Source organism: Muscardinus avellanarius, assembly GCF_963383645.1.
Source record: "Muscardinus avellanarius genome assembly, chromosome: 6".
Taxonomy (NCBI): Eukaryota; Metazoa; Chordata; class Mammalia; order Rodentia; family Gliridae; genus Muscardinus; species Muscardinus avellanarius.
In genome coordinates this window covers 76760503-76773847 of record NC_137791.1, presented here as the reverse complement: position 1 = coordinate 76773847, position 13345 = coordinate 76760503, and positions in this window count along the sequence as shown.

Sequence of the window (13345 nt, the reverse complement as noted above, 5' to 3'; positions counted from 1 at the left end):
GAAGACTGACTCCTCCTCGATGGCGTGTTTCAATAACATCTAAGAGGGGATTCATAAGCCTAGAAACAAATGAAGAAGGAGGTTATGGGCCAGTAGCCAGGCTGTTGACAGCCAAGGGAGATGGCAGGAGCCTCACACTTTGTGCAGGTGTACATCCCAAGCAGTGCTTTTGGTTGCAGGGTTGGTTGATTGGTTGGTTTTCTCACATGTGTTTGATCCATGGCTACTGGCCACCTCTGTTGGCTTGGAATTGCCGGTACCATAGTAGCCAGTCACAGAAAATCCAGAGAGTAAAATGTATAAGTTTAATTAAAAAAAAAGAAAAAGAACAATGAGGAAACTACATGGTTTTTTTTGGTTCTTAGTACATTCTGATTACTTAATAACATTTTATCTGGTTAAGAGTATCAAACTACAGTTTTGGTATCCAATACAGATGACTCTTGATTAACTTAGAAAAATAGGCCACCCAAAAGTTTCTTATAAGCAGTCAGCAAAGCTCTTGCTGTGTTCTTTGGAGCTTCCTCACTGTGTGACTACAGTGATACAAACAGCAGAGCGTCTTGGTTTCCTGGGAATGTTTTCAAAAGCTTCTCTCTTACATTTAGAGGTTGCCTCTCCCAGGGAATAAGTGGAGCCAGTGAGCGCATGCAACAGACACACTGCAGGATCATTTTAAAATAAAAACAGTATATCCAACTGACATCCTAGCAAACTTACACCAACCAAGGAGCCTGAAATCAACTCCAGCTGGTAATTACGTGAGTCCTCCTGACACTCGGTGGCTCCTTGCAGTCAGACCAAATTAAAGCCATTGAATTTCTACATTCTTAGGGCTACCATTTTCCAACAACTCTTCAAGATGATTCTTCAGAATTGGACTGGGGAATGATTTGGACATTCAGTCTTTCCTGATGACTGTATGACTGTGTGTTTATCTCTGAGGATTGAATCCAGGGGTATTCTGAGCTACACCCTCAGCACTATTTTATTTTATTTTATTTTATTTATATATTTTTGGTGGTACTGGGATTCCTGAAAGCCCTTCTACCTCTGGGCTACACTCCCAGACCTATTTTATACTTTTTTATTTTTGGAAACAGGGTCTCATAAGCCAGCGAGGCTGGCTTGGAACCTGTGTGATCCTCCTGTCTCTGCCTCCCAAGCGCGGGGATTACAAGTGTGCACCACCATGCCCGGCTATTTTTTTTTTAATTTTGAAATAGAGTCCACTATTGCTGAGGACCTTGGTAAGTTGCTGAGGTTGGTCTTGAACCTGTAATTCTCCTGTCTCAGCCTTCCAAGTACTGAAATTACAGGTGTGACCCACTACATCTGGCTTCTTGATGACTTTTCTAATTTATACATATAAAAGTACAGTGACCTCTCACAGAAGACTGATAGGCAGTGCTACTTGGCATACCAAGCTCCAGAATTGTATACATTCTTTTGTTACGCTAAAATATGGCTCCCTTGTTATGTGAAATGAGTGAGGTAGTACAGTAGGACTTTGAAATCTAATTCTTAGCCAGGTGTGGTAGCACATAACGTAATCCCAGTACTTGGGAGAGTGAGACAAGAGGATCACAGGTTTGAGACCCCTCTCAGCAACTTACGCACTCAAAAACTTAGTAAGACCCTGTTTCCAAAAAAAAAGGGGGGGGGGGGGTTGGGGGGGTATAGCTTGGAGGTAGAATGCCTCTGAGTTCAACTTCCAGTACCAAAAAAAAATTAATTAATTCTTAGGTGAATATGGTATTTATTGGACCAGGACTTGGCCTCTGTACTTGGAAGAAACCACTCACCCAACTTTCAACGTTTACTTTTAAATGCCTCTAGCTTGAAAAGATTCCTATGTGGTTATCCTTTCTCCCTTTGCATTCTTCTTCCATTTAAAAAAAAAAAAAAAAAGCACAGTAGAAGCCACCCTTCTTCCTCCTAACAATATCTCCCATCGAGAGCCTGAGAATAGCCATCATTAGCATGTTGTGGGTCAGGGTCTCAGAGCACACTTGATGGCACTAATATGTTTGTCCATCATCATTAATTCCAGAGACACACTTCCCACTACAAATCAGGTGGGTCTTGGAGTCTTGCAGCACTCCAAATACAGATACTCCACAAATCAATGGATTCGAGGAAAGGACAAGGTCCTGCACTGAACCTCGGAGGCCTCCCCATCCTGGGCCTGTTGTTGCATGCTGATGGCCGGGCCCTTCCCCGGCTGTTTAGTTTCCTGCGGTGGCTGCTGACCCCAAAGAATGCAGGGAGGAGCCACAGCGAAAGTGTCCGAGTTCCTCTCAGAGACACCGTCGAAACCAAGCATTTTTTCCTTGGCTCCAGGGGAACATTTGTGGTTTCGGTTTGCACAGCTGGTTTTCAAACTGGAAGATTAGCAAGTTTGGGTCAACCCTGAGAATCTGTGGCTGCTTTTGAGGCTAGGAGCAGGACCTACAAGAGGCCCTTGGAGGGCGACAAGAGCAGCAGCCTCTGCGTTCCTGTCACCCCATTGTTAATTTAGGGTCTAAAATCACTAGCAAGTGTAAAAGGTAAATATATGCCTTGAGCACAACTCTCAAACTTGTATTTTATGTTTTTTACTCTTAATTATTTTGTGTGTACATGCATGTGTGTTACTGGGAATTGAATTCAGGAACATTCTACTTATGAGCAGACCTCCAGACTTATTTATTTATTTTGTATGTGTGGTACTAGGGATGGAACCCAAGGGCTTTCTACCTCCAGGCTATCCTCCCAGACCTATTTTCTATTTTATTTGGAAACAGGGTCTCACTAAGTTGCTGAGAGCCTCACTCAGTAGCTGAGGCTGGCTTCAAACCTGTCTGATCCTCCTGTCTCAGCCTCCCAAGTACTGAGATTACAAGTGTGCGCTACCATGCCTGGCTTAATATTTATTTTGAAACAGGGTCTTACTAAGTTTCAGAAGGCCTTCTTAGCTTGTAGAGGTCACAATACTCCTCAGCAAGGTCTACCAAGTACTGGAATTATAGATGTGCACCACCGTGCCCAGCAAATTTGTATTTTATTTAAGCATCTTTTATTAATATAATGATAATTTTCTGGATATCCAAGAACATATTGGTTTTTTATTCTCATAGGATTCCAAATTTGCCTCTCATTAATTTTACTCTCCATAAAATGCTGAGTTTGTTCTATTAATTTGGAATTGTTGTTATTTAGAACAACATAAATTTTACCCATCTTACTACTAAAAAGAGAAGCAAGAACTTCAGCTAGAAACAACTGTGATTGTGAAGGGGCTGTTCACACAGAGAGAAATTATTTGGGACCAAGTATTTATTTCTGCCTTAACTCTGGGTAAAACATAGCATAAAGTGATAAAAGCCATTTCCATATAAGAAGAAGACACATGAAGAGGTTTTTTTTTTTTTTTTTTTTATGGTACTAGGGGTGGAACCCAGAGGCTTTCTACCTTCGGGCTACACTCCCAGACCTATTTTTTTATATTTTATTTGGAAACAGGGTCTCACTAAATTGCTGAGGGCCTCACTAAGTAGCTGAGGCTGGCTTCAAACCTGTGTGATCCTCCTGTCTCAGCCTCCCAAGCGCAGGGATGACAAGCGTGTGCTACTGTGCCCAGCGAGTTTTCTTGTTTTAATTTCCAAGAAAAATTCACTTTTCTTATGGGGGCTCCATTCAGACACTTTAAGTCATGGTTTCTCAAAGTGCAGTTAAGACTAGCTGTATCAGAATCCCTTGATGTAAAATTACCAATTGCAGCCAGGAATAGTGGCATATGCCTGCAGTCCCAGTACTTGGGAGGCTGAGACTAGAGGATGACAGGTTCAAGGCTAGCCTCAGCAACTTAGAAAGACCCTGTTTCAAAATAAAAAATGAAAAGGGCTAGGGATGTAGCTCAGAAGAAGAATGTTCCTGGGTTTAATGCCCAGTGCCAAAAGATAAAAATAAAATAAAAGTAAAAATACCAGTTGCTATGACACATCTGAGGACGCTGGAACTCTGCGCTGTAATAAATTCCCTAGGTTGTTCTGATGCACTTTAACCTTTAAGAACCCCTGGTATGATTATTCGTATCGTCATATTGTTATGGCCACAAAGCTAGCATGAATTCATGAATAATAACAACAGAAGAATTAAAATCGTTAAGTAAAAAGTCAGATGTCGCCGGGCGTGGTGGCGCACGCTTGTTATCCCCGGGCTTGGGAGGCAGAGACAGGAGGATCGCCCAGGTTCAAAGCCAGCCTCGCCGGCTTAAGAGACCCTGTTTAAAAAAAAAAAAAAAAATATATATATATATATATATATATATATATATATATATATATATATATATATATATATATATTAGGTCTGGGAGTATAGCCCAGAGGTAGAAGGGTTTCCAGGAGCCCCAGTACCACCAACAAAACAAAACAAAACAAAACAGGGCTGAGGCTGTAGCTTAGAGGTAAAATGTCCCTGGGTTCAATCCCCAGTACCACAAAATGAATAAATGAATAAACAAACTCAGTTCAAAGCCATGTCATATTTACTTTTTAGCTACAGTATTGTAAGTTGATATTGTCCGTCCCCACTACTTTTATATAACTCCCAACCTCATGCTAGGGATTCCGCCCCACCCATTCTCCCTTAGATCTGTCCTAGATTCCAACCAGCTAAGCACTTAGGCTAAACTGTGCCAATTATTTTTCCTCACAAAGAATCGGCTTTTCCTCACAGACTTGTCAGTACTTTGAAGTGATGCTCTGACCTAAACTGATCCCCGCTGTCCTTTGTCGTAAGGACCTTAGGTTTCTGTCCACTTCATCACGAGTCTCATGCCACATGAATCAGAATCTTTCTTGCCTTGGACTTGAAAATCTAGCGAATGAAACAAAGGTATGTTAATTTTCATTGAGAAGTGAAAGGAGCTACCACCCGATTCCAAAACCCTAACTATCAAAATTAGGAAAGAAAAAAATTGCAAAAGAAGAAACTGGCGTATTTCTATTTCCTGGTATCAATTTCTCTAAGTGGAAAGGCAGCTGCATTTCTTACTAGTGAAACGGGGATTTCTTGCGAGAAAACCCCGGCGAGTTCTTGTCTACGGAGAGCGAAGAATGACACCCGCAGACCTCAGGAAGGGGAGTAAAAGGTTTATTGGAAGCAGCAGGGAATGGGGCAAGGGTGGCTGAACACCCCCAAAGGGGCTGGAACTCTGGGTCCAGCAGCTGCCTTCAGGACAATACTTGAGAGTAGCCCAAGCCAATTGCCTTCAGGTGCAGGCTGCTTTCTTCCGGAGTCCACGCGATCTGCCAGAAGGGAATAGAGAAAAGTGGCCGAACACCCCTAAGGGCTGTCGGGTCTCTGTTGTCCAGTAGCTGCCTTCAGGTCACTACTCGAGTGTCGCCCGAGCCAAGTGCCGTCAATTACAAACTACCTTCTCCCAGAGTCCACGCGATCTGCCAGAAAAGAGGTACAGGTCACCCCTAGGGGCCTGGCCAGCCATGATGTCCAGCAGAGGCCTTCAGGTCACTACTCGAGAGTCGCCTGAGCCACGTGCCCTCAGATGCACTCTGCCTTCTCTCAGGGCCAACACGACCTGCAAGAGAGAGAACAGCTCCCCAAAAGGGGAGGGGGTCCTGAGTGGGAAAGTGACCCCCTTTTGCCATCTGACTGGCTGATGCCTGACCGCTTGCAAGTCCGTTTGTGGTTGTGGTGACTCCAAGGAGAATTTGCATAGGACATTTGCAAGTCCTTAGAAGGGTCTCCTTTCAGGAATGCCAGACTTGCTGGGTGGGTTTGTTGATTAGGAAACTCAGGATGGCCTTGTGAAGCTTTGATCTTCTTATCTCTGAGCCTTTGGAGTTTCAGGCATTTGTCTCCCCTCAGGAAACTCAGGAAATTAGCTTTTTTCTACCAAGGCCTTTTTCCTATCTGCCTATTTCCTTTCTATCTCCTCAATCCCCCCTTCCGAATAGGAAACCCTAACTGCCGTTAGGGAAACGGGGCGATGACCGTTCTTAGCGACTTCCTGCTGTAAAGGGGCGTCGTGGGGCAGCGGCAGTTAGGACCCCATCGGAGGTGGGCAATCTAGACGGCCATGGTAGACTGGGGCTTGGAAATTCATGAGAGGCTCCAATTGAAGTACCATTTGTAGCTTGAATTTTTCTAAATGAGAAGAGATGAACTGGTTAGCATCTTAAGAAGACATGCACCAAAGATGAGAATGACAATTAACATGATTAAAGGGCCCAGAAAGGGCAGCAGCCACAAGGTAATGATGGAAACATATTTTGGATCTGTTCCCATATTTGGGTGACAGAGATTTTGTAGCTCCTTTTTGTAACTACTGAGCTTGCCTTAGAATGTCCTCAGTTTTAGTTTTTACTGTTCCTGAGGAGTTTACATGTATGTAGCACAAACTCCTCCTTGGTCAGCTAGCTAATAATTGAGGGCTAGTCTGATTTAAAACCATGAGTGCCAATGAATCTAAGGATTTTTGCATTTCCTTAAAATTTAGTCCAGTGTCACTGAAACGGGGGTTTCTTGCGAGAAAACCCCTGCGAGTTCTTGTCTACGGAGAGCGAAGAATGACACCCGCAGACCTCAGGAAGGGGAGTAAAAGGTTTATTGGAAGCAGCAGGGAATGGGGCAAGGGTAGCTGAACACCCCCAAAGGGGCTGGAACTCTGGGTCCAGCAGCTGCCTTCAGGACAATACTTGAGAGTAGCCCAAGCCGAATTGCCTTCAGGTGCAGGCTGCTTTCTTCCAGAGTCTGCGTGGTCTGCCAGAAGGGAATAGAGAAAAGTGGCCGAACACCCCTAAGGGCTGTCGGGTCTCTGTTGTCCAGTAGCTGCCTTCAGGTCACTACTCGAGTGTCGCCCGAGCCAAGTGCCGTCAATTACAAACTACCTTCTCCCAGAGTCCACGCGATCTGCCAGAAAAGAGGTACAGGTCACCCCTAAGGGCCTGGTCAGCCATGATGTCCAGCAGAGGCCTTCAGGTCACTACTCGAGAGTCGCCTGAGCCACGTGCCCTCAGATGCACTCTGCCTTCTCTCAGTGCCAACACGACCTGTGAGAGAAAGAGAACAGCTCCCCAGAAGGGGAGGGGGTCCCGAGTGGGAAAGTGACCCGCTTTTGCCATCTGACTGGCTGATGCCTGACTGCTTGCAAGTCCGTTTGTGGTTGTGGTGACTCCAAGGAGAATTTGCATAGGACATTTGCAAGTTCTTTGAAGGGTCTCCTTTCAGGAATGCCAGACTTGCTGGGTGGGTTTGTTGATTAGGAAACTCAGGATGGCTTTGTGAAGCTCTGGCCTTCTTATCTCCTGAGCCTTTGGAATTTCAGGCATTTGTCGCCCCTCAGGAAACTCAGGAAATTAGCTTTTTTCTACCAAGGCCTTTTCCCTATCTGCCTATTTCCTTTCTATCGCCTCATCACTGGCCACTGGAGTCACTGAGGTAGTTAAATTAGCCACTGAGGCTGCGTTTAGGGCAATTCCTGCTCCTAAACCAGCAACAATTTTTAATTTTGCCAAAGAAGTAATATCAAAGACAATGGATATCTTATTTGACCACATACCTTAAAACTGTATCATAGTATACTCTGTTGCTGAACTCTTCTTTTGGGAATATATAAACAGTAGGTTTATTAGAAACCTCCATCTTGTTAATAATCCATCTTTATCACATATGCAAACAAACATTTTACAGACATTTCTTTTGCAACCTATCACACATCTTCTGCAACTTACTTTAGCCTTTTTGTCTTATTTTGGTCCTTTTTTTCCCATATGGGACAATTTTAGGATAAAACTTACAATCAAACAAATATTCCATCAATATTTTATAACTAGCTTGAACCCTCTGGCTTTTATCTGGTCCTTTATTTTTCTTTGGGACAACCAGGATAAATCTTACAATATGTTTTTTTTGTCTCACAAACTTTTTTTTCTCTATATTCATCAACATATATATTCTCTACGTCTGTTTTTTGTTGTTATATAAAAGCAAATCCAAAAGAAGTATATCATTTAATGTTGTTTATATATCAGCAATAAAAATCATTTAAGAGATTTAGGAGTCACTCTAAACCTTATGTATTTAAGAACACTTTAAAGCATTGTATTTCCCATGAAGACTTATTATTTTTCCTGATGTAGGTGGGGAGATACTGGTGACTGAGTGCTGGGTCTATTGTTCTAGATCCCCCTTGGTCTCTGGGTAAGAGAGAATTTGTAAGACAATACAAATTTTTTTTGGCCTTGGGGTGCTGTCAACCCCAGATACAAAACAGAAGAGACAAAGCAAGCAGAGGACTAAGCCTTGTATTAAAAAACCAACATTTTGCCCGTCACCTCAAGAGCTACCCAGGCTTTCTCCAAGCTGGTCAGAGGGCTGATCAGAGGGGCCTTGCCGAGCCTTGGGCATCCTTGGGCATCCTTAATCCTCAGCTTTGCGGGTAGCCACGTTCCGGAAGCAGACTGACCTCACTTTCCTTCAAAGATGAGGGTAGCATGCTTGCTTTTTAGAGGTGGCATAGCCCAGATGCAGATGGGACTCCTCTCAGGGCAGTCCTTGACACGACACCCAGGCACCTTTGCCATACCGGCAGGTATAAGGCCTTTAGCTCTTTCCCTCTCTGTATAGGAAGCCATTGGTATCTTGAGGGAGCAAAGACTTATTACCCAAATGCAGGGCTATTAAATGAGCTTGTCTCTGTGTCTGCAATTGTCTCCTTATTTCTGTTGTTGAGACATCCCAAAGGTCAAACTTAAAAGCTGATTAATGGGACCATTCATTCTAGAGACAAGATATGCATCTCATTTGTTAGATCAAACATAATAGCCAGGTCTATATATCTATAAAGGTTTTTTGTACATTGACCCATGTTTACGCTGGCCTTGCTCTGGTAGTCCATTGACCCAATTTTATACTGGACTACACTGGTAACTATAAGTCTATATGAGCTAACAGTATTGACAAAAACCAGATAGCTCTATCTTTTAGATGACAACATTAACAATTTTATAATTTTAGAGAATAACCTTAACAATTAAAATGAATGTGTTACCTGACCGATCAGCAGCTGTATTTTTTATACAAGAAGACATTTACTCAATCAGGACAAACAGATGTAAACCAGGTCTTAAGGCTAAAATCTCTGAATTAAAGACAAAAATCTTATTGGTCAGTTCACATACAAATAAAAACTTATACCTTTAACCTTTAACTTTTGATTTCTGAAATCTTTTAGCACATTTAGATGACTCTAGTTTTTAGATATAGACACATTCTGTTTACTTACATCTGTCCACTAATTTATCCTTTCTAATAACCAGCCAGTGGATTAAATCATCAATTTTAACAAAACAAATCTTTAGAATGGCATTACAACTTAAACATTTATTACCAGGAAGACAATATAATGGTAGTTGTTTTAACCTGAAGAAACCCAAAGCATGTTAATCTTTTAGTGACAATTTTGAAATTAACAAATTTAAACTGTTAGCAATTTAAGCCACATGAACTGAACTGTTTTACTCACTTAACAAACATTTAATAAAGTTTTCCTTTAAGAACAAAAGCTGCTGGAGACTGAGCCTCCAGGATTGAACCAGTATCAAGAATAAGCCTTCAGATGTAGGCCAAACAAAAATCTTTTTCTGTGTCTCTGAGCCATCAGGCTAGAGTTAGAACATTGCTTTAAACATTGACCTTGGTCAGACAAGGCTGACCCTTAGTCTAGTTAACACCCAGTGTTAAAACACAAACCCCTGCACTTAGAAAATCTATCATATAAATTGTTATAACAGTTTAGGCTAAAGATAAAAACAAGCTGTATGAGTCCAATAGTAATTACCAATTACACAAAGGAATTTTTAGAGTCTCTATATCTTGTAGGACCATATCTCTGTATTTGAAATTGCCATTTAAGTCAAACATAAACAATTTTTAATAGATTTAAACCTTTAACAATTTTGAGCAGCATCAAAATTGCCCTTCTCTCACTAGTTGTGAGAGTCTGATCCTTTATTAATTTTACATCCCTCCAGGAAAGATCAAAGGTCTGATTAAGTTTCTGAAACTTCTATCTGGATCATCTGAAAATTCTCCTAGATCTGCCTTAATCTGTCTCATATTTTGAAGGGAAAAAGGGAACCTGTACCCAAATAGTTCCTCCAAGTTTATCCCCAGCAGGTACAGCTTGGAGGGGGTAAAGGATGCCTGTGTGCACCCTGAGCATCCAATACGACGGGGTATAGGCCTTTTCTGATCTAGAAACCCTGAGTAAGGTGCTGAAGGAACATTGGCAATATCTTTCTCTTTTTCTGGGGTGCTACTGGCATTTGAATTATTCCAACCAGTGTATTTACATGCTGTCAATCTTCCCTTAAAGCCAGGAATAGTTGTACCTGAGGCAGTTGAGCCCATTTAGCCTTTCGCCTGCAAAAGGCATCTAAGATGATATCACAATTTGCATTTTCCTCGAGGGGAGGGCAGCTTCTATCATCTCCCACCTGATAGAGGCCAGGCACGACTGAAGAAGAAGGCCAAACACTTCTTCCTCAATGTCTGGGGATAAGGATCCCCAGTTGTTCCATACGCAATCTACTGGGGGTGCTGGTGAGCTTTGGAGATGGGCGATTTCCCATCGGAAAGACAGGGGAAAAAATAATGGCGTCCCATAATTTCTCCCACCATCGCAACCTTCCCAGAGCGTCCTCTGGGCTCGCATATCGTTTCATGCATGGCCATAAACGATGATGCTTTAGCCTACCGGATTCTATCCATGCTCTACCGGCGTGGCTGGAACTGGCATCCGTCGCCACCATTAGACGCCCGGGTCTAATGGCCGAATGTCAGCAAGCTGTGCCCAGCACCCTGACAACTGTCGGCACACGCCGCTGTGCATGTACCCCTAGTGCCTGCCTGTGGGCCCTAAATTCTCAAGAGAAGTTTAGCTGAATAAGCCTGGTTCCGCCCTAGCTGAATAAACCCGGAACCTTTGTTAGATGAGGAGAGGGCTCTGGAGGGAATCCTGGCGAGAGTCTGCTACATTTTGCGTCCCCAGCTTCAAACTTTGTTCCTTCTAAAGTAAGCCTGATGTTAACGCACATTTTAAGTTACCAATCTTTCCCTTTGTCTATTTCTTTGGAGAGGGATTTCTGATATCTGTGAGCTACATTTCCTTCCAAAAGTACAAGGCATCTCCATTAAGATCAAGTAAAGGCACAACTAGTTAATCTCCACTCAAATGGAATATTACTGAACTTTTCAGCAGCTACAGAAAACATCCTACAGAAAAACTAGGAGACCGGGAGATTCACGCAATTACTCACCCTTCCGTAGATGATATCTCGGTGGAAAATGATGTCTCGGTGGGACCTCCAAAATTGATACTGATTTACTCTGTGGGTTGAACAGGGGAGGTTTGGTAGAAACAATTATTGAATTCTGATAAACACGTGACCATAACATACAAGGAAATTGTGTATGGGACCCAGAACTAAGAGAGAGTTCCCAAGGCATAGTTGGAAAGGGCCCCTGCCAAGGCTGGGGTTTAGACTCTGGGGGGGATGGTGACTGGCTCGCCCAGGCTAGCCTTGGTTTGCAGTCCCTGGGAAGCACAAAGCAACCCTCGGAAGCAGCTAGCTGCCTGGGGATGCACAGGTGACAGGGGCCTGCAGAAGGGTGGTCGCTGTGTGGGAGCCCCTGGGTGGCAGGCCATCTACACAGAGGGCAGAGCCAATGTTGATATGAGGACTGCAGGCATCGAAGTAAGCAGGAATCTGTCAGCATTCAGTCTTGCAGTCAACAGGCCCAGGAGAACAGCATCACCGGGCTGGGGCAGCAAGGCCCCCGAAGCACCACACATTCTGGGTGCATGCTAGGGGCAGAGCTCTGGCACCTGCCCCCATACTCACAATAGCAAGAATACAGTCCCCAGCCCACGATGGCTTAACTTGGGATTTTTTTTTTTTATTTTACCCTTTTTTACTTGACCATGGCACAAAACCATAGCTATACAATTATGTTGTTCTTCACTATCAGAATGCTAATAGATTATATAAGATAGTCAATGCTTTATTAGAGAATCAGTGTTGTGTAAGATGATTTTGCCCAGCTGTAGGCTAATGTAAGCGTTCCAAGCATGGTGAGGGTAGGCTGGGCTAAGCTGTGATGTTTGGTGGTTGGGTGTATGAAATACATTTTTGACTTATGCATTTTGACTTATGACCATATTTTCAACTTACAGTGGGGTTATTGGGACGCAACCTCTTCAAGGGGCACATTGTAAACAGGACAGCCATGTCCTTTTCTCTCTTCCTACCCCTCTAGCGCTCTCTACTGAGAAAGCGTAACGCCATGCTCATTGAAAGGAGACTGCTTAAAGGGCTTCTGTCCATTATCTCAGACCTTATCCTGAGGGTGAACTTGCATCTCAGAGGCAAGAGATGCCTAAAACTGCCGCGTTTATCTAGATTATCACTCTGGTTTTATCTTCTGGTATCATGTATAATTTTTCAGTTGTTGATTTCTGTAAGAACCATTTCCCAGACAATAAATAACAATGTGTGTCAACCGGACAGATTATCTCTTGACAAAAAAGGAGTCCAGAGGAAAGCAGCTTCTCATTTGTTTTCTTTAAATGTGCTCCATAAGCCAGACGTGGTGGCGCACGCTTGTAATCCCCGCGCTGGGGAGGCTGAGACAGGAGGATCGCGCAGGTTCTAAGCCAGCCTCGTCTACTTAGCGAGGCTCTCAGCAACTTAGTGAGACCCTGTTTCCAAATAAAATATAAAATAGGTCTGGGAGTGTAGCCCGGAGGTAGAAAGCCTCTGAGTTCCACCCCCAGTACCACCAAAAAAAAAAAATTTTTTTAAGATAAAAAATATTGGGAATGTAGCTCAGTGATAGAACACCCTTGGGTTCAATCCCCAGTACCACACACACACACACACACACACACACACACACACACCCCTAGAGGAAAGACCTATAAGTGCATCTTTACTCTGTGTGTGTGTGTGTGTGTGTGTGTGTGTTTGGGTTGTGGTACTGGGGATTGAACCCAGGGACATTCTATTTCCAAGCTACACCTCCAGCCCTATTTTATTTTTATTTTGAAACAGATTCTTGCTAGGTTGATGACAGTCTTACAACTGCTGAGGCTGCTTTCAAACTGTGGTCCTCCTATCTCAGCCTCCTAAGTACTAGGACTACCAGGCATGCACCACCACACTTGGCTATATAAGTACATCTTTAGATTAGAAAGAAAAATTAAGAAATTCACTTCATTCAAGCTGAAAGACATGCAAAGAAAGATTATTTCAAAAATGTATAAAAATAGCTGGGC